We start from the raw sequence: 19,032 nt of genomic DNA on the forward strand, positions 1-19,032 counted from the left end.
TTTATTGCATTGCAGTCTGTATTCCTTTACAATCGTACAATCATTCCCCTTTTGTCTGACATAGTCATCAAAGAAAAAATCCCAATCTTTCAATATGTTATCTGTTTTAGATATTTGATGACAGTAATAGTTTCTCTAAACTAAATAACAGACAAGTCATTTATTATTTGTCTTGATTAATTCCTCTCTAATAACTGTATTAATTATATTCAGCTTGTTCTTTTAGCAGTCTATTACTGTTTATAGAAACTGGTACAATTTATACCAAGGGAGGTGGGAGAGCCTCATTAAAATTAAGCAAGCAAACAGGAGAGACATGTGTTGAACATAATTTACCATACAAATTTGATGCAAAAATATTAAATTCAAATCATAAATAGAATAGTACTAAACCAGAGGAAGAAACTTTTGCATTCACCCAAATGACAAATCACAGCGAGCATAGCAAAGTATTACTAGCTACTTTCTGTACTATCACAGTGGGTTTTCATATCACATTTTAAGTTGGCTGTGAAAAATTAAGTCTGTTTTCCTAGCTATTACCTTGATAGAATTTAAGACACAGCTGCTCATTAAAAGTTCCTGAACTACAATTAATCTGGAAACCTCTGATCCAAATTTCCTAAGCAACTACTAACCTTACCTCTGAAAACTTCATTCCAGGATCTTTGAAAGATATAGTTAAATGGTTCCAAGATCATGTCTGCTAGTTTCTTCAGAACTCTGGAATGTAGTTTTTTTCACTTTCATTTCTACCTCCTTGTTTGATTGGTTGTTTTGGGATTAATGCTTGGTATTAGTCCTAAGGATCTTAAATTCATCATCCCCCTCCCCCAGTTTTAGTTTAAAGCCCTTTGGATAAACTGAGCCAGTCTTTTTCCAAATACATTCTTCCTGGTTCTTGTGAGGTGCAGCCCATCCCTTGCCAGAAATCCTTCATGTAAGTAATACAGACTGTGATCTAGGAATCTGAAGTTCCCTTAAGCCACTAGTTTATTTCTAAAATCCTTTGTTCCCTTATTGGATGTTGACCTTTTGTTGAAAGTACAGATGAAAACACTACTTGTGCTCCTACCTCCTTAACTTTCTTGCCAAGCTGCTCATAATTTCTTAATATTGTTTTCAGATTCATTGTCCTGCCATTTGTCCCCACACAAAAGAGAACAAAGGGATAATAATTTGTGAGCTTCATTATTTGGTAAGGCTTTCAGCCATATTTTTGATTTTAGCTCCAGGGAGACAACATACCTTCCTAGCTGATTGTCTGATCTACAGACGGCTGATTCTGTTCCCCTGCAAAGTAAATCTTCTATCACCAACACTCATCTTTCTTTTCCTGGGAAAGTCTGGGTACTTTTCTTCTTGTCACGGGAACAATTTATGATTTCCCTTCTCCAGGTGTCTGCATGGTTTCTTCTAGGGGCAGATATGATATCAGTTGGTCAGCTCCAGTAAGACTACACTGGACTGGGCTGAACTAGACAGCAATGACATTGCTCTTGGTTGTTGCTTTCTTCTATGAGTGACATACTATATTTCTATTGGTCTATCTCAATTAAAAACATCCCATTGGTCTGTAGATATTTCTCAGCCCTCCTTCTGATCCACACAATATCCAGGTCTTCTATGGAAGACTGGCTGGTTGCAATTGTTCTTTCTGTAGTCCTAACTATCCATTAGAACAGGGGTCTCCAGCCTATGGGCCGCGGCCCATTAGTGGGCTGTGAGCTGTTTGAAACCAGGCTGCAGAAACAGCAGGCGAGTAGGCATGCACACACATGCATCCCCACTTGAGCGAGCAGGCAAGTGAATGCATGCGCACTCCATTTGGGTGAGCAAAGGGTGCGTATGCATGCCATTAGTGCAAATGGATCTGCGTGTGCCTGCTGGCTGCTCACACACCCATCCCCTCCTCCCTCCCTTCCAGTCCACAAAACCAGAAAGGTTGGGGCACTCTGCCTTTAGAATCTGTACCTGTCCTGTTTGGTTGCTGTACCAAATTAGATCGCTATAGAAGTACAAATGACAGACTCCATAATTCATCTGTAAAATTGTATCAATAGCTCAGCCTGAATTTCCTGAGTTGATGCAGGAACAACATTCTTTGTTGTGTTTTCTTAATGATATTTCTAATATTAGGTGTCCATTTCAAATCCTGGATGATTATAGAACCAAAAACCTGAAGGATTCTACTGCTGATACTGTGCAAAATACTGTATTTTTCAGAGTATAAGATGCACCAGAGTATAAGACCCAGCTTAGTTTTTGGGGAGGAAAATAGTGGGAGGGGGGATCTGCCTACCAGGTATTCATCTGGCTAGCGTCTTTAGTCTGGTCAGATTCAGCACATTAGTTTGCTGGTTTTTTATCCCCTGCTTGGAGATAAAAAACAGCTTCTAAGGCACAGTTGAGAGGAAGCAGCAATGAGAAAAGCAAGCAAAGCACAGGGAAATCACTTCACTCAGCTAGCGCCTAGTTAGGGCTGAAAAAAAGCTTCTAAAGCACAGCTGCGAGTTGAAGCAAAGCATGGAGATCGCTTCACTCGCTAGCACCTCGTTAAAGCACAGCAGAGAATCAAGGGAGCAGGCAAAGCTGGGAAGATCACTTCACTTGCTAGCACCTCGTTAGCGCATCATTAGGGCTGAAGAAAAGCTTTGAAAATGCTACATTCAGAGTATAAATGCACCCAAATTTTCAGCCTCTTTGGGGGAGGGGGGAAAGGTGCATCTTATTCTCCAAAAAATACGGTAAATAAAAGCTTGATATAAATTTAATAGTAACAAAAACTGGAGAATTGTCAGATGGGTATTGTTGGTTTTGTCACCAATGAGTGCATTATAAGAGTTCTGTTGCTTCTGCTGGCAAAGAATTTTGCAGACCGTAATTTTTAAATGTATAAAAAATTATCTTCTTACTTTGGAAGGGAGGGACAGCAGCATTTTGGCTACTTCATGGATTACATCTGGGTGATGCTGGCTACCATCTAGTGCCATGAGCACTGCCATTCTTTTGCAGCAGTAGTCAAGGGTAGAGCTGACTCATTATTGATCACTCTGTCCTGCCTTTCTCCATGCCTGTTAGTCTGACAGATAGGTCAAAGATTAGCAGGTGGTGCATGGAATGAATTAGAAGCCCTGCTAATGCTCCTATTTAGCACATCAGGAGACCTCCCTCCTGCTTCACCCTTGTCATTTCTTTGCATCTATAACATTACTTGGGCATTTTGTCAAATGGCTCCACCTGCCATTCATTAGATTCATCCGCACTTGCCCAGTCCTGCTACCCCGCACAAGGGAAGAAACTAGTGCTTGGTTATTTTTTCCCTACTAGGAAGTGAAGGTCTGTGGGAAGGCAAACAAAGTGAAAGAAATCCAACAATTCTTTCATTAACGTTCCTCACATTAAAACTAAGAGCAGTGCCACTTGCTAGCCTCAGCACTGAGGCAGAACAAACCTCCTGGCAATAAATAGCAACACCTTTATTGTTACTTTTATATTGTTGGCTGTTTGGTGAGATTACTGAGCAAAGTACATGGTGGAAGCATTTATATAAATAAAACTAGAGAATAATAGTATCACAACATAAATACACATGCAGTCAGAAAATCTTTTTCCTGCCTATTATACATGGCCTGATACTGGCATCTCCAAAATTGAAGAATCATAGTAGTCTGACAAATCTAATGTGCCTTTTTTTCTCATTGTCACTGAGACCTAAAAATAATTGCCTCTGCTGAAAATGTTCGGTATGTGAATTTAATCTTCTAAAAGTATCTAGAATGGGAATATCATAATTTGAAAAACAGGAACAGCCTAAATTCCAAGTTCTTTCTCAAATACCTCCTGAGACATGACCCCACTGCTGACATACATTTTATCATTTAACCCTAGGCCATCATTCACATACTTGTCAATTTCCTATATCAATTAACAGATAATAGCGCTTTACTCACATATCTTGGAACTTGTCTATCTGCGTGAAAAGACATAGTTCCAATCTTCACAAGATGCTGGTTGTGAGGGGAATTACGTAAGTGATGGTTGTGAGGGGAATTAAGAATTATTTCTCACAGAAACCCTTCAGTTGGCATGCGTTTGTAGATCCATATCAGTTAGTCATCCTTTTGTGACACAAAATCTGATCCCAGCTTTCTCAAGTATTTCTTTTTGTCTGTTTGAAAATATTAATATCCCACCTTTAATCATATTCAGCAGCTCTGAAAAAATATTGGTAGAGCAAGTAGAGCAAGAAACATGCACACATACGATAGCCATGTCAGCACAGATTCAATTTACTGTCTCACAAGCACGGGAGAACTGAACTAAAAAAATAAAGAGTGGTTCATTGCAACCTGTACATAAGTTGTATATTGGCTATTGTGTTGAGTAAACTAATGTTGTTAAAAATGTTTTTTTTTTCCATTTCAAATTCATGCATGGGGGTGGGGGGTGGATCATGACATTTTCAAAGTAGTAAATGATTCAGCCAACTGCATTTTCTCAAGCAATATATAGGTATTTTTTAAAGGTAACAATACAATTAATGTTAATTGACTGCTAACAGTATGTTGGTGTTTCATTATATTTCTTGTGATTATTAACTCAAAATAATCACGTCATTCAACATACAACAATCACAGTTCCTTTTTGAATAAAAATGAAGTTTCATTTTACTCCCTAGCATTTAAGTATACAAACCATATGGCTAAATTGTCTATAGGAACTGAAAGTTGTTCCTTTTTCATGCTGTGGATCTACGTTCTATGAAATGTTTGATTTTACAAGATTTCGTCATTTAAAGCTTTTTCACTGTTACAGTAAGAGAAAATCATAAGCAAGACTGATGCCCTCTGCATGGTGCCACCACATAAAATCTCTTTGAAATGTCTTCACTCCAGGAACACTAGTTATCCAGGCCAACCCTTAGTAAAGTATAAAAGAGGCATTAATCACGGATGGTGAAACAACAGTGGCATAGTGAAAATACATTCCTAGAATATGGACTTGTTAGAACTTTAGAATATTTTTAAAATCAATAGTTCTTGAGCCAGTTAGACCTGTAATGTGAAAAATATCTCAGATTGTCATCATTTTGTTTCAAATTTGGGTAAAAATGTCTAATATATTCAGTTTTAAAATATTAATGTTAAGAAATATAAAGGATTAATGAATGGAATACAGTTGCAGGTATATAAAAACAACACAATATGCCAATAGTAATGGTGGAAATATGTAGGACCCAAACTCATTAAACTGAGATTTAACCCTTTCAGGCATGCTCTTTTCCTCAAAAAAAGAGATACTGAAAGCAATACTGCTTTACCTAGTGGTAAAGGTTTCAGCCTTTTTGGATTTTGGAAGGCTGGTGAAATGTTGAGGGAGATATTCAGAATCTATTACAAAAACAAAATGGGCAGAAGTATTCCTTGAGACCACCAAGGAGTCTCAGACTGGTTCCTCTTTTATTCATTGGGTGAAGGGGGAGAGGAGACAAAAACACAATCAGACTTGTAAGATTCTATTAATAAGGCCAGTTTTTTCTGTTTTGGCAACTTTAAGATGTGTGGACTTTAACTCCTAGAATTTCCCAGTCAACATCCTATAGATCTTACTAAGGCTTACCTCTAGTCTTCTTGTGGAGCTTTTTCCTGATCTGGATAAGGGCTGACAAGAAACCTACAGATTCACATTGGGTTTTTTTTTCTCCACCAAGTTCACTAATTCCTGTATATGTCTATGGAGATTCTCAGTCATCTAGGTCATGGCTGTCCTTAAGGTACTTTTTTCAAAGGCAACTGGACTTTCTGAAGAAGAAGCTTCTTCAGTCCTGTATACTGTTATCTGGCTATTAAGGTTTGTTGAAGACACAGGGCAAGGAGCAATGCTCCCCAACCCGCTTCACCACCTTCACTAGCTCTCCTTATGTAAAATATATGTAAATTATATGTTTGAAATATATATGTTTTCTTTTCCCACTTTGTGACTGTAGATAGCTTACGGGTATCCCTGTACAACAGTGTTTCTTAACTTAGGCAGTTTTAAGATGTGTGGAATTCTTGGAGTTAAAGCCAACACATCTTAAAATTGCCAGGAAATAATGCTATACAATATCATCCTACTAACAAATGGTTAAACCTCAAGAATTAAAAATATTTTTAAAAACCAGATAAAAAATAAAAGTTTAAAATCCCTCCTGCAATAAAATAAGGTTCAACTGCAGGGACAAGATGTTCCATTATCTAGATTTGTGTTGGCGAACCTTTTTGGGACCGAGTGCCCAAATTGGAACACATGTGCATGTGTGTGCATATGCGCACATCGGACCACCGGAAACCCAAAGTTCAGCTGGCCGGCATGCACATATCTGTTTTTTGGCTGGTTTTGGGACCATTTTCAGTACATTTTTTGGGCCATTTTCCAGGCCATTTTCAGGCTGCTTTTTGGGTCATTTTCAGGCTGTTTTCAGGCCATTTTTCAGGCCATTTTCAGGCTGTTTTTTGGGCTGTTTTTGGGCCGTTTCCCGGGCCATTTTCAGGCTGTTTTTCGGGCTGTTTTTGCTTTGAAAAATGGCCTGAAAACAGCCTGAAAATGGCCCCAAAAGACAGCTTGAAAGTGGCCCAAAAATGGCCTGAAAAATAGCTGGAAAATGGCCTGGAAAATGGCCTGGAAAACAGCCTGGGTTTTGGCCATTTTCAGGCCGTTTTCTGGCACTCCTGCACCCACGAAGACCAGCTGGAAGAGCAACTGCTGATGGCGCACATGCCCACATACAGGGTTCTGCGTGCCACCTGTGGCATGCGTGGCATAGGTTCGCCATCCCAGATCTAGATCCTGGAATGGAAAAAAAGCAAAAAAAAAAAAAAAGTAGAATCAGCCATTGATGTTATTGTGTACTTGTGATGAGACTTTTAACGTATGTCTAGACAAAGATGTAAGACTGCATGGGTGTATGTTTTAAGCAATAAGTCAAATATGTTGGATTAAACTATATACCACTTTCTACTGTCTTTAAACTTGCAGAAATGTACTGATATGTTGACTTTTAAAGTTTGTTTCTATTGCCTGAAAAGTTGCTAGATAACTATACAGTATTGGAAGAAGTGTTAAATAAATAATAAATGCATCATTTATAATAAATGGAATCAAATGACACTTCTGTTATCCCTCTGTTCCAAATGACTTTTTAAAAATCTCATACCTGTTCTAAAGTTGTTATCATAAAGTGTATATAGGGATAAAAATACAACATATTTTCCTCTTTAAAGTTCATAAAAAGAAACAGCCAAAATTGCACTTTATTTTTTCCCCATTCCTTCCCAAAATATATACTATAGTTCATACCAGTTTATGCTTCAAAGACATTGCTCTTTTAGTAAGTTTCCCAATATGTAGCATTATAATGATGTAACTTTGAATGCAGCAAATTATACACCACACACTGTAACCAAATGCTCTTAAAATATACTCAAAGGATGCTAAATGTATCTTGGGCATTCTTTGCTAACTGTACAGTATTTAGTCATTGATATATGTTCTACCAAGTATTTAAAAATACTCAAGCCATTTAAGAGATGGCTGCAATTTCTTTTTACTCTTTGTTGTTGACGACCACAAAAACCAGTTGAAAGATTCAGCGATGGTACCATTCAGGAAGTCAAAAGTGGGAGAGAGAGTCTTAGAAAGCCAGAGCTTGTTTTGTTGTTTATTGGCTGCCAACAACCTGTGGTACCAAGAAACAGAATAAACTCGTGGATAAAAGGCAGCGCATTGACAATATGTCACGTGTGCAGTTGTAATTTTAATGTAAACAAGCAAAAGAGCAAAATCTGGCAATCAGCTGAAGTATGGAAAAAATATTTTTTTCTGGGTTTATGGTGGTTGAAATACAGATTGAAACAAATTCATTAACAATATCAAGAGATACTTTAGAATATTCCATGTAACAAATCTTACATGCACAGGAGTCATGGCATCCTAAATGTTATCCTGCTAAGATTGGGAGATCTTGCCAGTGAAAACAGGACACATAAGAGACTAAAAAAAAAAAAAAGTACTGACCTGCAAAGTGATGTTAGCAATAATAATACCTTTTAATATACATAAATTGCTATACATATATGACAGCATATTGGGTTGTATATAAGCATTTGTGTTCATCTACATTTTGCATGCTCAGTCCCCTGCTGCTTGTTTTGGTCCAATTCCTAATTTTTCATAACTGAAGAAAGAGATCCAACTGACATATGCAATATCTTTGCCTAACATTCTTTCCAAAAAAAAAAAAATCTTTCATTCTGTCATTTTTTTCAACATAGACCTTTGAAAGAACAGCTGAGGTTAAGTTAGAAAATAATTCCTTTATTACCCTTGTAGAACAAAGACCTCAGGTAATATAGCCAGGTTCTATGAACTGTTTATGATAAAACATAAATTCTTCTTCAGGTGGATTGAGTCTGAGTACTGATTGAAGTTAATAAAATATTATATGTGTTCCGATATATTATTTTATAGTATGCTTCAATACTGATGTATCTATTTTATTATTATTTCTTAAAGTTGCTCTGGTCTAGGACCATAACAAAGGGCAAGGTTTCATTTTTTAATTTATCACCTAAAGAAGCATGGATCATTTGAGATCAGTTCAGTACTGCTCCTCTTCTTCACTTGAACCACTATGCCACTAGGGCAGGCGTGGGCAAATGTGGCTCTTTTAAAACTGGTGGACTTCAACTCCCAGAATTCCTGAGCCAGCTTGGCTGTCTCAGGAATTCTGGGAGTTGAAGTCCACCGGTTGTAAAAGAGCCACATTTGCCTACCCCTGCACTAGGGCTCCTGGAGAAGGAATAGAATAGAATAGAATAGAATAGAATAGAATAGAATAGAATAGAATAGAATAGAATAGAATAGAATAGAATAGAATAGAATAGAATAGGAGTTGGAAGGGACCTTGGAGGTCTTCTAGTCCAACCCCCTGCTTAGGCAGGAAACCCTACACCACTTCAGACAAATGGTTATCTAATCTCTTCTTAAAAACTTCCAGTGTTGGAGCATTCACAACTTCTGGAGGCAAGTTGTTCCCCTGATTAATTGTTCTAACAGGTATAAGAAGTAACATAATTAATTGTTCTATAAGGTATAAGCAGTAACACAATCCATTAGGAATAGATCAAAAAGCTAGGATAAAATGAAGACATTTTCTTGGGTCAAGATGAATTGAACCAAGAGACATGGTGGCCTAGTGGTTAAAATACTGGGCTTGTTAACTGGAAGGTTGGCAGATTGAGACCCAAATACCATATGACAGGGTGAGCTCCCATTTTCACCTCAGCTCCTGCCAGTCTAGTAGTTTGAAAGCATGCAAATGCAAGTAGATACATAGATACCACTTTGGTGTGATGGTAACAGCATTGACCATGGAAGTCAATGCTGGCTCCCTCGGCTAGGAAACAGACATGAGCACCACCTCCAAGAGTCAGACATGACTAAAGAGGGGGAAATCTTTACCTTTTTTAAAAAAAAAAAAAAACATTTTTACAAAATGTAAATGCCCTACAGAGTTGGAATTTTTATTAGTTAGATCTCACTCGTCTGTTGATGGGGCACACATTTATTTGTTTGTTTTAGATTTATATCACACATTCTTCTTGGATCAGAAACCAGCATACATAATTCCCAATTTTTACCCCAATAACAACAATAACCCTTTAGTGTAAGTTGAAGTAAAAGGAATTTGATTGATTAAAAAACTGTCAGTGAGCTTGCTGGCCAAAGATGGACTTAAATCTGGACTTCCCAGGATTTAGTCCAACATCCAAACCATAGGTCCACGGTGGCCCAAATGTGACTGAAGAATTTCTCATGGATGGATTGCTTGTAGTTGCAGAATTCAAAGGAGAATATAGGTAATCATATTCTCTTAATTGTTGTAGTTGTTGGATTTTGTAGCATTGCTTTTAATCATTGGAGCTATGGAAGCAAAGATAGACAATAATTTTCTTATTTGCACCAGATGAGTCACTGGGAACTTGTTTTGCATGAGTGCTACATGGGTGATTTGGGTGGGTGAAATAAGCAGAAGCATTGCTCATTGCCATCTGTGACAAACGGTTACCAGATTTTGTCTAATGTGAGCATATGTCCACAGTAAGCGTGTACAGTATAAGTAGAACTGCATTATAAGAGCTCACAAAAATAGCAAATTATATAGCTATGAACCTCTTCAGAACACTGTCTACATCTATGGATATATATGCAAATGCATATGTTTCAGATCAAGAATTAAACTCTGAAAAAAATGTAAGAAGAAGGAATGTTTTATGTTCTTAAGGTAGCTGTAAGGGTTTTTCTAAAGCAGAATAATATTGTTTAATAGTAACAATGAAAAAACGTACAATCACTTTTATGTAGACTATTCAGTTCATCCGAGGAAGCCCAGTTGATATCACCCTGAGTGCCTTTAAGAGTCTAGATAAATACATAAATTTATCTAGATTCTGGATAAATACATAACCTTAAATAAATTTTAAGCAGTTTATCACATTTATCTTAGGCACATCCATTCAGCCTTCTTGCCCCAACATTAGGATGCTGGAGAATCGGTAGCGGAAATTTTGGGTAGTTCGGAGAACCGGCAAATACCACATCTGGCTGGCCCCAGAGTGGGGTGGGAATGGAGATTTTGCAGTATCCTTTCTCTGGAGTGGGGTGGGAATGGAGATTTTGCAGTATCCTTCCCCTGCCACATCCACCAAGCCACGCCCACCAAGCCATGCCCACAAAACTGGTAGTAAAAAACTTTGAATCCCACCACTGTGACGTATATGGACATGTGACCAGCCATTCCCTTGTCACATGTCCACATGCCCCACCTGAACCTTAAAGTGAGGCAGAAGGAGAAGCAAAATAAGTGAAGGCTTAATTGGTTGTTCTTGTTTTAGAAGACTGGAGCATAGCATTACTCTCTCGTTTTTGAAATGACATTTGGATGAGTAATCAATTGTTGACTAAATGACAAGACAGAATCTCCCCCTCCCTGCTGTGAACTTCCCTGCTCATTAAATTCTGCATCAGAATTCTGCTCAAGAATATGTAGACTCATGTTTACAATGTCTTCTTCAGCTCCATGCACATTCAACCTCATCCTTTCTTGACCTTATGCAATAGCTGGGCAGGCATGGCACTTTTTTTTTCACTGAATCAATGTTTCCTTAACATTGCATGGATATCTGCAAGGGCTTCAGTTGCAGTATGGGTAAGTCAATCAACTGACTTTATGAGTTGAGCAGTTCGTAGTGTTTCCAAAAGAATAACAAATAAATAAATAAATTTTAGCAAGCAGACAGTGTGTCAATTGGTGATGTCCTTGCAACAGGAGCTGATATTAACAAACGAAGAGTAATCCTTTGCTAATCATGTTCCTTGCTCAGATGCAAGGTAAAGGTTGTGAAAAGCACAAATTTGAGTGGCACAAAACACACTCTGTTTGGGTCATGTAGGGTGGACTGTGAGAGCACCCAAATTTAGTGCAAAGTAAGTTCTTTCTGTCTTCAGCATTGTACAATAATAGAGTTTCAAATATTTTTCAAGAAATTACAATTACTTCATGGTGGTGACTGCATGAGTACAGAAGAGAAAAGGGCGAATAATTTATTTATGTGAAGCTAATATATTTGAATTTTTAATTTCGATTTCAAGAATTGTACATTTAAATCCTTAATGTATTACTTTTGACTACTATTTCTGATGATAGAGTTGATGATCAGTTTTGTCTCGTCTGCTTCTCCACTTATCTGTAGCATCAACAACAACAAAACCAATGAAACACTCTGGTTAAGCTTTGTGCAGCACCATTTTGACTTTGTCTCATTTATAAAGTCTAAATAGTATTGGATACGTCTGGGACTTACTTGGGAAACCTTTAGGAATGTCCTCAGGCTATAGGTTAGATCAGGGGTCTCCAACCTTGGCAACTTTAAGACTTGTGGATTTCAACTTCCAGCAAGCTGGCTGAGGAATTCTGAGAGTTGAAGTCCACAAGTCTTAAAGTTGCCAAGGTTCAAGATCTCTGGGCTAGATCTCATTTCTCTGCCTTGGCAATTTTATAGTGTGTGGACCAGTGGTGGGTTGCCCCCGGTTCGGACCGGTTCTATAGAGCAGGTAGTAAAACCAGAGGGAGGCTCCGCCTACCGACCCCGACGTCATCAGAACGCAGAAGAGTGCGCATGTGCGCGAGCGAAGCAAACCCATTGCAAACCGGTAGTAAAGGTAAGTAGAATCCACCCCTGGTGTGGACTGCCTGAGAAATTCTAAGAACTGAAGTCCACACATATTAAATTTGCCACAGTTAAGAAACACTGGACTAGACTATGAAGTCTCCTTTTTTTTAGTACGTGTCACTCTCACAACACATGGAGTGCGATTTAATCACAGATTTGCAGCTGCCATGGCTTTGTTTTTTACTCTGCCCCACACCTATAGATGCCTATGGGTGTACATTTTCTAGAAACCACAGGCAACCTGACCGGAATTGAAAGGACTTTCTGAGATTGCCATCTCCACACATTTGAGTAGAAGCAGGGTGTGGAAGGCTGACATAATGCCACAACAGGGAGAAAGATGTAGTCATCCCACTTCAACTTTTATTGTAATATAAATAAGGATTTATTATAATGTAAATCACAAAGCAATTTTATCTTGACAGATATTATATATTGTTAAAAAAAATCTTGATGAATTTAGCAATGCATTTGCTTTTTCTTTGCAACTGCTGTGCAAGTTGGACTTTAGCCCAGAAAAAAAAAAGATAGCAGCCTGCTTGTTTTACCAGGAATAGCTTAAATCTCTCTCTTCTCCCACATCTTTTAAGAGATCAGAAATGATAAAATACAAGTAGAAAGGATACACAGTGCCTGAACTCTGCCCTCCCTCTAAGGGGAAGCAAAGAGGCCCTTTATATAGAAACATGGTTTTTTTTAAAAAAATTAACAGATTAAAGGAGAAAACATGAAAAGGGAATACAATAGGTATAAAGGAAATATAAAAAAATAAAACAAATACGTAGATAACAAAGGATCCAAAACAGGGCTATCAAACTCCCGGTCCACGGGCTGGATGCGTCACGTGCTGGCCACGGCCACGCCCAGTTTAGCAAAGGGGGAAAGTCCCGATATGTCATGTGATGCCGCCGTGACGTGAGTTTGACACCCCTAATCTAAAATATCAAATGGACTACTAATATCTAGAGTATATTGTATACACATAATTCAAAATGTAAAAAGTCTTTCTGCATACAGAAGAGATCCAGAATGTTATGAATATATTACTTAATATATTAAGTATTGTGAACTAAAAATGAAGCTAAAACTGTCAATAATTTCCTGCATACAACTTCTTATGCAACTCAAAGCACAGGAATGCTGTAATACAGGTAGTCCTCGGCTTATGACACAATTGAGTCCAACATTTCTATTGCCAAGCAAGGCAGTTGTTAAGTCAGTTTTGCCCCATTTTATCACCTTTCTTGCCACAGTTGTTAAGTGAATCACTGCAGTTGTTAAGTTAGTAACATGGTTGTTAAGTGAATCTAGCTTCCCCATTTACTTTGCTTGTCAGAAGATTGCAAATCTGATCACATGACCCGGCATCTACACTGTCATAAATATGAGCCAGTTGCTAAGTGTCTGAATTTTGATCACATTACCATGGGGATGTTACAATGATTGTGTGAAAAACAGTCATATGTCACTTTTTTCATTGTTGTTGTAACGTTGAACAGTCACTAAATGAATGGAAACACAAAATCAACTTTTTAAAAGAATTTTACACCAGTGTTAGCTGATTGTTTTGGCTTACTAATTTGTGTGTGTGTGTGTGATTTCTTACTATGTATGTTATGGCATAGCAAGAGAGCAAGACTAGACTTGAATATATTAAATCTTTGCTTTTTGCTTGCAGTACTGCAGAGAAGCTTAAGAGTACTTAAAAATTTAGAAGTCTAGAAATTAATTAAAGGTTATTATGGTGGAAAACTCTGCATCTTTTAAGGTGTCAATGCATTGACAGAGTTAAAGGACCATACTATAAAATGTGTCAAATTGGTTCAATTATTGCTTCTTTAAATCGACTTTACAACAGCAATAGGTCCCCCTAGTGGATAAAAATTAAAAGAGATGCTGTCCTACTTCTAAATTTGTCTTCGCCAATCTACCATAACAACCTTGATTCTTGTATTCAAAATTCTCACCCACTCACAAACAGAATGCATCAGGAGATTTAATTAAGCTTTCTGTGTCATTTTAATAATATAAGGCATGACATGCTATTTCTTTGGTGCAGAATTGCCTCATTAAGTGATCATGTCACAAAATCTTCCAGTCCACAAATATGAAATCTATGTTCTATGTATTTCATAACAGAGCAAAATATTCAATCCATCACATTGATATGCATCAAGATCACAAAATAGTATAATATAGTTTAAAATAAAATTAAGGCAATGACTACGCGTTGGTATAAAAGCACTTGTTGATGTTATAATGGAATTAATATGTGTATTTATGCTAAATATGAATTCTGACATGATTGTGCCTAAAAAAAGAAAGAAGCCACTTTCTTTAATTTTGTAATGGGTTTGCCTCACAAATAATATGGGGAATTTCTGGATCTGAAAGCAAATACACAATTATTTATTATTATGTACATATAATAAGATATACACTGACGTAGCAAGCATATGTTGCTTTCCTTTAAGAAGTACTTTCCATTGATGATCAAATAATTACTAAGGCTTGCTTCCTCTATCAGGGTGCTAAAATTTAGGGAACATTGCTCAGTTGTCACATCTACAATACCAAAGACCAGGACAAATGTAGTGAGGTGTTCTCGTCATAGCTTTCATTAAAAGCAAGTGTATTTAAAGCAAGAGTTCCATATTTTTCGGACTATAAGGCGCACTTTTTGTCTCCCAAAAGTGGGCAAAAATGTCTGTGCGTCTTATAGATCAAATATTGCCGAAGCCCTGCCCACCCACCAGCCATTTTTTTGCCTCTGCAGGCTGTTTTCGGGCCTTTTTTGGCCTTTTTCAGGCCCTTTTTTGGCGCATTTTTGAAGCTTTATTCAGCCTGTTTTTGAGGCTTTTTCAGCTTGTTTTTGAGGCTTTTTTCAGCCCATTTTTTGACTTTTTTTCAGGCCGTTTTTCCCAAAAAGAGGCTGAAAAAAGCCAAAAATGGGCCAAAAAAACCACAAAAATGGGCCAAAAAAAGCCTCAAAAATGGGCTGCAAAAAGCCTCAAAAATGGGCCAAAAAAGCCTTGATAACAGCCCTAACACCCCCCCACACCAAACTGGCCAAAAAAGCCCCCAGAATGGGCCAAAAAAAAAAAAGCCCAGGAAACAAGCCGAAAAAAGACTGGAAAAGGGCTGAAAAAAGGCCCGAAAAAAGAGAGGCCAAAAACTTTTTGTTGTTGTTTTCCTCTTCTAAATTTAGGTGCGTCTTATAGTCAGGTGCATTTTATAGTCTGAAAAATATGGTAATTTCCTGAATCTTTTGGCCTCATTTCAAAGCCCTTTGCATATGAGAACAGATATCTGGCAACAACAGTATGGGAGGGAGGGAGGGAGGGAGGGAGGGAGGGAGGGAGGGAGCAAGCAAGGAAGGAAGGAAGGAAGGAAGGAAGGAAGGAAGGAAGGAAGGAAGGAAGGAAGGACATTGTCTATTTTGGCTCAGTCTCTGCCCATCTTTGACTTTATCATTGCCTAAATGTCCCTTGTCCACCTCTTCAATATTTTACATCCAAAAAATGTGATTAGCAAGAAATAAATAAATCTGCCCTTAAAATAAACAAATTTTGACATAAACAGAAATTGCTAATTTTGTGAACTAAGAACATCTGAGTGAAAAAGGCTAGGAAAAAATGAAAACAAGGGAAAGCCATTGTTTATTTGAATGCAAAAGTCAATCTTTCAGCCAATATTCCATGTTCAAGAATGTAGCATGCCTCAAACAAACATAATTAAACATAATAACCATGAAAGTAGGTATCAAGTATCACACAATTCAGTCTAAACTTGTTTAACATTTTCTACAGTACTGCAATTTACCAGAGAATTCTCTTTGCCAGAGAATTTAGATTTTTAGTAAAATGTTACTCCTTGCTTATCCTTTGCAACATTTATTTTAATATACAGATCGTGTACTTGAATATGTTCTTCTATATTGTTGAGAGAGAAAAAAACTAAATGCACATTCAAAATATAACAGGTAACAGAGCATTTTGACCTGCATCTCAAATTTGAAGAAAGCTCAGATTTAGGATAAAAGGCAATTTGACTGTTAAATCTGTCTCCTACTTGATCATGAGAACCTTATATTTAAATACCTTATTTTAAAATATACCAATTATGCCCCACATTCCTTAGGAATATTTTCTATTGTTTTCATGTCGTTATTTTTAACTTCTATTCTGTCTAGTAGTCTCAAAAATCAACACACATACACACACATCCAGATTTAAATCAAGAGATAATTTGAAATTTTTTATTTTCAGTTCTAGATAACTTTACAGAATAGTCACAGATTAGATAACATACAAATATGTAAAATCATGATCTGATATGTCGATAACATGGATCAGAATAAATATTTCACAGGAAACATATATGGTAAATTTTAAGTGGCATTAAATAGTAAGCTCTGTCCTCCGAGATATCATTTTAGTAGTTCATAACAAATATATAATTAACATGTTAGTGTACAGAATCTGGTTTTGTTCAGCATCTTAAGTACCATATTGTACAAAGAAGGAACAATTTTTAATGTTTGAATGGATATTTTTTCCTCTGATTTCTGCTAATTTTTGACATTGTAGTAAAACTATCCAACTTGATTTGTTCATTTTTTCTTGATATAATGCAGGTATGTGATAAGATCTTAAAATGCTGGCCTCTCATTTTTCTCAGAGATAGTTTTCTTTTGTAAACAGTGATGAATTTTTTCTGAATGTCCCTACAGACTTACCTTATTAGCAATTATTTTCAAATCAGTTATAGAAATAATGCTTGGAAAGTTTTGATGTAGAGTCACTATCAATGAAATGTTTGACCTTAAAAGTATAATAACAATAATTGTTAAAAAAAAAACACTAACTCTGGTTTCTGAACTGAATAGTCCTGGTATGAAAAATATTGTGTTCACTTGTATACTGGTTATTGCCTTATTTATGAAGACAATTCAGCAAAGAAAAAAAAGTCAATGTAACTGTAACTCTTCTGAAACTGCTTCCTCTGAGTAGATGGTGGAATTCAAAACTAACTCTGTCAGCCCAACAGGAGAAAGACCAACAATAGAGATTTACATTAAGACATAATACACTATATTTGGTTTGTATATAGTATGTTGTGTGAATACAGCCAGTGGTTGATATATTTATGTATTTCAGTGTGTACATAAATGTGTGTATGTGTGTGAGTAGTCTTTGACTTATGACTGTCTGTTCAGAGCCTGTTCAGAATGGTGAACCTATGGCATGCATGCCAAAGGTGGCATGCAGCGCCAACTCTGATGGCACGCGAGCCGTCGCCCCAGTTCAGCCCTGTTGCGCATACACGCACACCTCCCGCTGGCTAGCTGATCTTCTGGTCTCTGCCGTGTATACGGGGGGTGGGACGCATGCGAGGGACGCCCACACAGGGCATGTGCGGGGGGGCTGTGTGCACATGCATGGGGGTGGAGCGCATGCGGGGGGCCACGTATGCATTGCATTTGGGGGGTTCAGGCACGTACTTTGGGCACTCAGAAAAGGTTAGCCATTACTGATCTAGGTCCTGATTTTACCAATCTTGAAAGGATGGAAGGTTGAGCCAAACTTGAGCTGGTAAGAATCGAACTGCTGGCAGTCGGCAGAATTAGCCTGTAATACTGCATTCTAACCACTGCGCCACCATGGCCAATCCACCTTCCTATTCCTATAGGGGTAGGGTGTTCTCTGTGGGTGCTCCTACCCTCTGGAATGAATTACCTACTGAGCTCCGGACGGCTCCTGATCTCCGCTCCTTCCGTCGGGACTTGAAGACTTGGCTTTTCAAACAAATAGGCTGAGACTGATTCCGGGCTTTATTATTTACTACTAATTAATTATTTGGATTAAATTATATTTTATTGTACTTGTTTCTTAACTTGTGTTCGCCGCCCTGAGTCCTTTGGGAGAATGGCGGCATATAAATACATGTAATAAATAAATAAATAAATTCAAAGGCCTCATGGTGCCATCCCAGAACTGGGCATCATTTTGGAAATGGCTGCAATTCTCAGAATCTGAGAATTATGGCAGCTTCCAAAATGGTGACCACTTCCAGGACAGTACCATATTGTAAAGGAAGGCCATGGGGCAAATTGGATGGTTCTTTTTCCTGAACGTGATCTTAGAGATTCCCTCAACACATCAAGTGGTAAAAGAGGAAGTAAAAAAGAAATTCCTTAAAATCACAGGTCACCTTTTGAAAGCAGAACCAGATGATCTGACCCATGGCCTCTCTGTAGGATGACATGGTGCTATCCCAGTGACCAGAGATGGACTAAAAAGACAGCACTAAGGCATTAATCAAAGCAGCACAAGAACAGGCATGAAGTACCAGATTCATAGAAGCAAGATCCATAGACAGGACCCAAGGTACAGACTGTGCAGAGGCCTCAGAGATAGTCCAACACTTAGCAGCAGGAAAATTCAAAATTCAATTTTATGACTAAAAACCTAGGTAGAAAGATATGTTTTCTCATTATTAAGAGATTGCACAGAAATATAAACCTTTGTGTACTTCTCTAGAACACTAGACCCTTTCTTCAAATTTATTTCAAAATGGCTGTAGAGATGGTCAACTGCATTCATAAAAAACACTGCATTAATTTATGTTAGGATTATTTTATTAAGATGATACATTTTTGTATGACTAGAATTACTTTATTTTTATATCCCCCCCCCCCAAAATAATTCAAGGAAGCATTTTTCCTTAATTTTATCCTGCTGCTGCTCATGAAAAC

The sequence above is a fragment of the Pantherophis guttatus genome, chromosome 2 (genome assembly GCF_059756535.1).
Source record: "Pantherophis guttatus breed Tessera chromosome 2, ASM5975653v1, whole genome shotgun sequence".
In the NCBI taxonomy this organism is placed as follows: Eukaryota; Metazoa; Chordata; class Lepidosauria; order Squamata; family Colubridae; genus Pantherophis; species Pantherophis guttatus.